General features: G+C 48.6%; 1 long non-coding RNA gene across 4 annotated transcripts; it reads left to right on the top strand.

The window, feature by feature from the left end:
• Nucleotides 1-1,751: 1,751 nt before the first annotated feature.
• On the top strand, nucleotides 1,752-8,015 carry LOC127687092 (uncharacterized). Of its 4 annotated transcripts, none has more exons than XR_007978323.1 (3): nucleotides 1,752-3,858; nucleotides 4,135-4,515; nucleotides 5,525-8,015. It is a non-coding gene; the product is annotated as an uncharacterized LOC127687092 (long non-coding RNA). The 4 variants fall into 4 exon arrangements; XR_007978321.1 differs by having other exon boundaries at nucleotides 4,135-4,537; XR_007978322.1 differs by lacking the exon at nucleotides 5,525-8,015 and having other exon boundaries at nucleotides 4,135-4,216; nucleotides 4,424-5,040.
• The last annotated feature ends 434 nt before the right edge of the window (nucleotides 8,016-8,449 follow it).

The raw sequence follows: 8,449 nt of genomic DNA, 5'->3' as shown, positions 1-8,449 counted from the left end.
CTAACTGTTCTTGTTCACTGAGGTGTGTCAACGCAGGATGTGGTTTTTGTGCTTGAAAGTTTATCACCTAGAAAGGCTTGGGACTGTGCTTGGGTCTGGAGTACCCGGGGTTGTTGCTAGAGGTTAATAAAAGCTTTTTATTGGCTTGAACCCATGGGCGTGCCCTTTTCTCTGTCAGATGCCTCACAACAGAGGTGCCTGGGTCCAGAGGTAGAACCTGATGGCAGGAGACGGCAGGTTATGTAAAAATTGTAGCATCATCTTAGCTGAAAGATAACATGTACTCACACTAGAGAAGACATCACTTTATTTATGTATTTATGTATGTATTTATTTATTTATTTAGATAGGTGTTTGTTTGTTTGTTTAGACATAGTCCCCCTAGTCTGGCCTCAAGCTCACTGTATACCTGAGGGAGGCCTTGGAATTCCTGCTTCCATCTCCTAAGCACTGTAATTACAGGTGTGCATCACCACTCCTGACTCTAACCTTTTTATTTTCAAATTGGCATTGGATCACCATAAGATTTTTTTTCACACAAGTTAGTATATTTGGGGGAGTGGCTCATGTGCACACCTTAAGGGCCAGCAGACCAAATGAGTGTGTGGCCTCCCTGTTTCCTGCAGTTAGCTACTGAAGGGCACTTCCATCCAGAAGAACCCATGTCCACCACAGTGCCCTGTTGCCTTCCAGGCTGTCTCTTAGAACTTGGTCATCTCTGATCATTTGTCAGGCCTGGCCAATCCACTCCAGAGTGAGCGGATCAGATGACAAGCATTCTGTGATCTTAAAACTCAGTCATCTCTGATCCATTTGTCAGGCCCGGCCAATCCGCTGCAGAGTGAGCAGATCAGATGAGATGCATTCTGTGATCTTAAAACTCGGTCATCTCTGATCATTTGTCAGGTCTGGCCAATCCACTCTAGAGTGAGCGGATCAGATGAGAAGCATTCTGTGAGGATGGCAAGGACAATGAGAGGGGATGGGGCTCTTTTGTACTGGGGTGGCACCCAGTGGGGGTGGAGAGGGTTCCTGGAAATAGTCTAAGGAGAGACAAGGATAAGGAGGGAATATTAACTCTCTGCCCTTATATAGTGATTTCAAAGACACCTAACTGCTGAATGGGGAAAGATATCTGGGGCTGGAGACATGGCTCAGCAGTTAAGAGCATTTGCTGCTCTAGTAGAGACCAGAATTCTGTTCCTAGCACTCTGTGACTCACAACTGTCCAACTCCAGGTCCAGGGGATTCAGTGCCCTCTTCTGGCCTATGTGGGTACTGCATACATATGGTATACATCCATCCATACAGGCAAACACACATACACACAAACACACACACATAATAAACATAAATGGATTTTTATTTTAAATCTGAAAACCTGGTCTTAGGAGGAAATGAGTATGGAATACCGTGTATAGTTGTCCCTTTCCAAGGAAGCTCTGCATGCAGCTGGGTAAATCTACAGAGCACCAGGGCAGGACCCAGGACGGACGCTGAACCTTATTTAAAGCATGGCAGAGAGAGGCCTGCACTTGTTTGGAGTGCTTTGTGCAGGGGCAGGAGGCACTGAGATGAGATGTGTGCTATCCCCATCGGGCCCAGAGCAACGCAGACAGCATTGTATGGCATCTGCCACAAGCTGAGAAACAGAATCCCCCAACCCCCACCCTGGGACGGCTCTGGGTGCTGAAGGACTATCAGCCCTAAACAAGGTGAGGGGGGCCTCTTCCTGAGGAACCCAGCCTTAATACAGTCAGACATGCTGGGGAGGCTGTGCGGAAGCAGGGGGAGTCTGCAGGAAGGAAATGACTGCTGGAGAAGAAACAGATGCAATTGAGGAAGACTCCTGGAGCTGGGTTTCCCTGCCTCGGCCCGAACGCAAGTCCCTGTGCTCAGATTAATTAGCAAGGAAATATTTTCCTGTCTGCAGAGAAAGGCTTCTGGATTGCCGGTGGGACCCGGGGGTGGGCAGTCTATCAAATAGCTACTAATTAGGTTACTTCCCACTGCTGTTGACATGCTGGGGACATGTTCCTGGACCAAAATAAAAGAGGAGGAGGGGAAAGGAGCTGAGGCAGAGCTGGAGGAGTGGAGCGGGGTCTTCTCTGTGCCTTTCCGAAACCGAAACCGAAACCGGCAGGCGGGGAGGATGGAGAAGTGGGTCTGGAGCCCAAAGAGGAGAGGAGCTCGGAGGGGTCAGAGCTGGTGGCTGGAGCGAGCCGGGAGCTGCTGTCCCGGGGTCTCACTATTCTCCACAAGTCTCCATCCCTGCAGAGGACAGGCGTCAATGGGGTCAGATGGCGCCAGTGATCATAGCAGGCTTACTGGGTGCCGGTTATCTGGTGGGTGCTGCCTTCCTGGGCTGGAGAGATGGCGCGGCAGGTGAAAGCGATTGCCTTCACGCCTGATGCCCAGACCTTGGCCCCTCAGACCCACGGAACAGGAAAGAAGCAACCCCCGTAAGATGTCTTCCGACCTCCACGCCACGCTCACATACGATACAATATAATAATAATCTTTTTGAAAGGAACTGTCTTCCAAAACAAGTCATTCATTTCTTCTCTCAAGCTTGTGAAAGGTCAGGGAAATGATGTATATTTGCATCCCCTGTTTCCCCGACTCTGATAAAGCAGTTTAGCCTTTTTTTTTTCCTAGATAAAGAAACCGGGGCCCAGAAAAGTTGATTAACTTGCCTGTGATTACATAGCCAATAAAAAGCTTGAGTTTTGAATCCAAGACCTGCCCGGGCCCAGCCCTATATGCTCTCTGTTCTGTAGATAGTGTGTGTTTACCAACACCGTGTTACCTCCAGGACCCAACCAAGGAAACTGACTAGTGCATTCTGGCATTCTGTGGACGGCCCAATGCCCGCTTCATCCGGCTGGACGGTGTTGGTCTCCTTACATTCTGACTTGGCTGGAGACCAGGCAGCTGAATGAGCAGTGGGCAATGGGCCTCCGTACTGCCCACCCTCCCACTGCCCTCCCTCCCACTGCCCACCTTCCCTCTCCATGCTTCCTTTATGGACAGAGACCACTGAGTGCTCTTTGCTTACGGCAAGCAGCCCCTTTTGGGAGTCCTGAGCTAACGGTATATTTTTCCTACCTTCAGATTTCTCTCTGGCAACACCCTTCTCTCTGTTATAATGGTTCCCTATGGTTCAAAAGTATGTGTACCACCCTGTGTATTACTTAAGGCCAAGAATCGTGTCTCATAATTTTTTGTCTCCTGCCTTTACATTGCAGCAGGGTTCTGGGTAACAGCTGTCCCATGAATATTGTCCAAGTCAGAGTCAGACCCTTCGATCTTGTCCAACCTGCTGCTAAATGTCATCCTGGATTTTAAACTGCTGCTGGACGCCTCAGTGATACTAGGTGTCGAAATATTCAGCGCTGAATGCTGAGGAGAGGCGACAGCCCTTGAGAGCATCATTAGCCCTGTGTGTGTCCGACTTCTGCCTCCACGTGGAGTGAGCGGAGGTAGCATTCTGGAAGGAGCTGCCTGGAGCAGGCAGAGAAGGCTATGATCTCAGAACGTAAGAAGCCAGGCCCCGGTGTGAGCTTCCAGGATGATAGCACCAAGGATGCCAGTTATCAGAAGTGTCTGGGAATGGAACCGTGTCCCTGACAACCTGCTTGCTCGGAGCAGCCCTGCATGAGGACAGAACGGTGGGATGGCAGAGCAAGTGGGTTTCCTAAAAACAGAAGCACCGCTTTCCCGTGGTGAAGGATGGGTCCTCCCGCATCCATCGTGGGACGCTCTGTGCAAGACTGCTATCCGGAAAGGCAGGGGAAAGGGTCAACGCGTCCGCCCAGAGACGGACATCAGCAGCCTCTTCCAAGAGCAGCCAAGCAGGTAAGGTAGGAGAGCGAGAAAGCCCTGACTCAGGGGCCTGGGCTGGCAGAGGGAGGGCCCGGGGCATCCTGGATATGCCTGCTTTCAGCAGTGCGTGGTGGTGGGCAGACTCCGACCTAACCACCATGTGGGCTTCCACTGAGAAGTGAGAGTGTGTGTGGTGTGTGTGTGTGCGTGTGCGTGTGTGTACAGATGTGGATGTGCGTGCGCGTGCATGAGTGTGTTGTGTGTCTGTGTGTGTGTGAACTGATGTGGATATGTGTCTCTCGCACTAAGAGAGAAGCTGGAAGCCCATGCGGAAGCCACCCAACCCAGTACCAAGCACACAGTGGGTGCCTCGCAAACGCTAGAGAGTCCGGTAGGTGGCAGGTGAGATCAAGACAGGGGGGAGGACCCGGTGCAAGTCACCACAGTGTTTTTGGAGAAAAAGGGAAGGATTCTAGTCACAAAGTCCCAGATGGAAGTGTGCTCCACCCGTCACGGACACTGACCCCAGGGGCATCTCTGAGTCACAGAGTCATCCTCTGCAAATGCTGAGAACAGAGGAAGAATCCTTGTCTCACAGGGACGGGCGGACCGGGTCAGGTGATCCAGGTAGACTTCCTGTACAGCACCGGAACTGAAGAAAGCAGAGTGTGGCGGTCCCCATAGCCTCGGGTATTCGAACACATTGTCCCAAGTAGGTGCTCTTGCTTGGTGTGATTGTGGAGCCTTTAGGCGTAGCCTTGCTGGAGGACATATGTGTCTGGGGGGTGGGCTCCAAGGGTTTATAGCCCCGCCCACTTCTACTTCACTCTCAGCTTCCTGCGTGTGCCTGAGATGTGATCTCTCAGCTTCCTGCCCTGGCTGCCTGACGCCGTGCCTCCCCTGCCATTTATGGTCATCTAGCTCTTTGGGACCTTAAACATAAAGCAGCTCTTCCTTAAGTCGCTGTCGGACCTGGTTAGTTTATCACAGCAGGAAAAAAAAATAAAACACATAGGTTTTTTTTTTTCTTTCTTTTACTAGCATCTTTAAAGGAGCACCACAGATGATCATAATGACTTTTTTAAAAAACCAAAATTTCTGGGCATGGGGCTTGGGAAGGCCAAAACATGAGGACTGGGAATTCCAGATTCCAAGCTAGCTTGAGCTACGTAGCAAGCACCTGTGTGTGTTTGTGCGCGCGTGCGCAAGAGAGAGGAAGAGAGAGAGAGAGAGAGAGAGAGAGAGAGAGAGAGAGAGAGGAACAAAAATAATTTGTTTGCAAGTGATATAGCTGATAATTACTATCCAGAACACATAGACTAAAACTCAACAACAAATTAATTCAATTAAACTGGGCAAGCTAAACAGGATGAAGTTCATCCATTGGACTTTGCCTGCTTTCTGTTTATACATTTACAGGGGGAGCTTTCAAAAATAGTATTTGTTACTTTAAATCTGCATTTTATCAAATGTATTAAGACATAATTTATATATAATAAATTACACCCACCCTAAGGGCCCAGCTGGATGACTGTAAGCCAGGGATCAGTAAACTCTGTTCCTCAAGCTAAACTCAGCTATGGCCATTGCGTGATAATTGCTTACAGCTGTGCCCATGCGCAGTGGCAAAGCTGGGTGATAGGACCTGACATTACAGGGTCCTCCCGTTCTAACGTAGTTACCATTTGGCTCTTTACAGGGCTTTGTTCTCTAACCTGCCACAATCCAAAAGTGGGATATTCTATCTCCCTGGAAACGCCCCTTCCTGCCCACTGCCCGCTGCCACCCGAGCCCTGTTTCCCAGCGACCACTGCTCTGCCTTCGGACGTCTTGCTCACCCATGCTTCTCCTGGAATTTCATAAGATGCAGTCTCGGGGTATTTATTTCATGGGTTAATTAGCATTTCCCCGGTAATTGATACACACTTCTTCTGTGTCCATATAGGTCATTTGTTTCCCTCCTATCATGGTTCAAATCTTTTGTGTATTTTTAGCTGTGTTGTTTGTCTTATTGAGCTGTAAAATGTCTTTACATATTCTTGATACAAACTGAGAGAGAGAGAGAGAGAGAGAGAGAGAGAGAGAGAGATTAAATTGATTTCCCTCCAGCCTGTGGCTTGGATTTTCATTTTCTTAATGATGTCTGTATTTGGTTCTTGTTAACACTGGAACAAATTGCCCCAGCCTTAGTAGCTGAAGACAACACAAATTGCATTTCTTACTCTCAGGCGAAGTCTCTTCAAAGCCTCTCACAGGAAGCTCGAGGTGTTTTCCAGCCCCGCTCCTTCATCGGAGTTCATCTGTCTTGGCAGATCTCCAAAGTCCTGTAGTTTTTGCATTTTATCGGGCATTTCCACGTCTTCTCAGTGGGAACACTAGTCTGTTACAAGCCACGCAATCCCGGTAAAAAGCAGAGGCTCTTTTTCACAGCCTCTGGCGCTATCATGTAGCTCTGGCCCAAGACTAGCATTCATGCACTTTCTGAACAATCCTACCCGAATATCTGCTGTATTTCAGGCGCAGCTCCAGGTCTGGGAACTCAGAAACAAGCAATGAGCAAAACGTGGCTGCACACACCTGAAGAGATACGCAATCAATAAAGATTAAGCACAAAATATAGAATGCTAAACAACGAAGATCATTAAGGAATAGAAATCAGGACAGGGAATAGAAATGTTTGGGGGAGTGAGTTGTAATTTTACGTAGGACAGCTGAGTAGTCTCCTGAGAAGGTGACATACACTAGACAGAGCTGGTCATGGAGTAAGGGAGCCAGTCCTGCAGGTGTGTGGGGAAGAATCCTCCAGGAAAATGGGACAATAAGGGCACAAGTCGCAGGCAGGGACCCGGCCTGAGAAGCTGGAACGGGTGTGAGTTAAGACCTGTGCAGGAAGAGGCGTCACAGGAAAAGCAGGCAGTTTGGGGGGGTCTTTAGGGAGCACAGTTGGGGGGCAGCTTTTACTCAGAGCCTCTAAGTAGTAAATAGAGAGCATGACAGGAGCAGCAAGACTTAGTAGCTGGCAAAATAATCTAGGAAGGAAGACCAGGCTGTAAAAGAAGAGCTGCAGCCGAGCCTGAGGGTCACGTGTGGGAAAAAGGGAGGAGTCAAAGAGGGGCTGCGGGGTTGGGCCTCGGGGACTGGAAGGATGGAATCTCCATTTATTAAGATGAGAAGAGCAGGCCTGGCAGGATCCCGTTTGGAACACACTTGGAAATGCGATCACGACGATGGCCTCGTTCACCAGCGTGCCAAGCTCACAGGCGGGACACTCAAGAACGTTGAAGGGTGTGAGAGGTAGCCTCCGCCCCCGCCACTCATGACCACTTAGTGTGAGATGCAAATCACTGACCAATTATGTCCTTAGACACTCCCAGGGACGCTCGCTCTGCCAGAGCCAGATCCAAGTCAGTAAAACAAGCAGTTCTGCAGGCTTGACGGAGTCCAAGCCTTCTGTGATGTCAGTTGCTCTCAAGAGATGGCTCGCTCAGGCAAGCACCAGGCATCCAGGCACAGGAGTTTACATACGCAGCAGCAGCAGCAGCAGCAGCAGCAGTAGCAGCAGCAGCAGCAGCAGCAGCAGCAGCAGCAGCAGCAGCAGCAGCAGCAACAGCTCCCCCAAGCATTGAAAAATGTGACTTAAAGCGGGACTTCTTAAACTGTTTCACTCAATGGAGGCTGGGGAGATGGCCCTGGGGTTAAGGGCGCTGACTGCTCGCTCTTGCAGAGGACCTAGTTTCATTTCTCAGCACCCACATGTTAGCTCACAACAATCTGTAAATGCAGTTCCAGGGATTCCCTCCACAAGTACTACACACACACACACACACACACACACACACATGGGGGGCAGGTAAAACACTAATACACACACACTATACACACACACACACACACATATATACATATATATGGGCAATATATGGGCATTGCACACACATGGTGTACAGAAATACATACAGACAAGAAAAAATATAAACATAAAAACCCCTCAAGAATGTAAAAAGAAGATTGTTTGGTGTGTGTGTGTGTGTGTGTGTGTGTATATATATATATATATATATATATTTCCCACTCAAAACCCCTTTATGTTCAAAAAAGTGTTATGTAATTCTAACTATTCAGCTGTGTAAAACAGGCACACAAGCAAACATTTACTGATAGCAAATCATTAAAGTTTTATTTTAAAACAATTCTTTTGGGGCTGTTTCTGCAGAGGACCCAGGTTTGATTCTCAGCATCGTGTGGAGCTAACAACTCTCTGTAACTCCTGTTCCTGGAGATCCAGTGCTCTCTTCTGGCCTCCATGGGCATCGCACACACATGGTGTACAGAAATACATACAGACAATATATATATATATATATATATATATAAACATAAAAACCCCTCAAGAACGTAAAAAGAAGATTGTTTGGTATACATATAATTTTACTGTTTATTAAGGATGAAAACAACTATACAGACCATTGAGACAGATGCGATCGTCCATTTTTTCCACAATGAACCAAGTCTCAGGATCAGCACGATGGCTCAGCAGGTAGAGGCACCCACCGCCAAGTCTGACAACTGGAATATGATCACTGGGACTCACACTGTGGGGAACTGACTCCTACAAGCTGTCCTC

This window comes from Apodemus sylvaticus, chromosome 6 (genome assembly GCF_947179515.1).
Source record: "Apodemus sylvaticus chromosome 6, mApoSyl1.1, whole genome shotgun sequence".
Classification (NCBI taxonomy): domain Eukaryota; kingdom Metazoa; phylum Chordata; class Mammalia; order Rodentia; family Muridae; genus Apodemus; species Apodemus sylvaticus.
The sequence above is the reverse complement of the archived record's forward strand: the minus strand, read 5'-3'. Positions and strand labels throughout refer to the sequence as shown.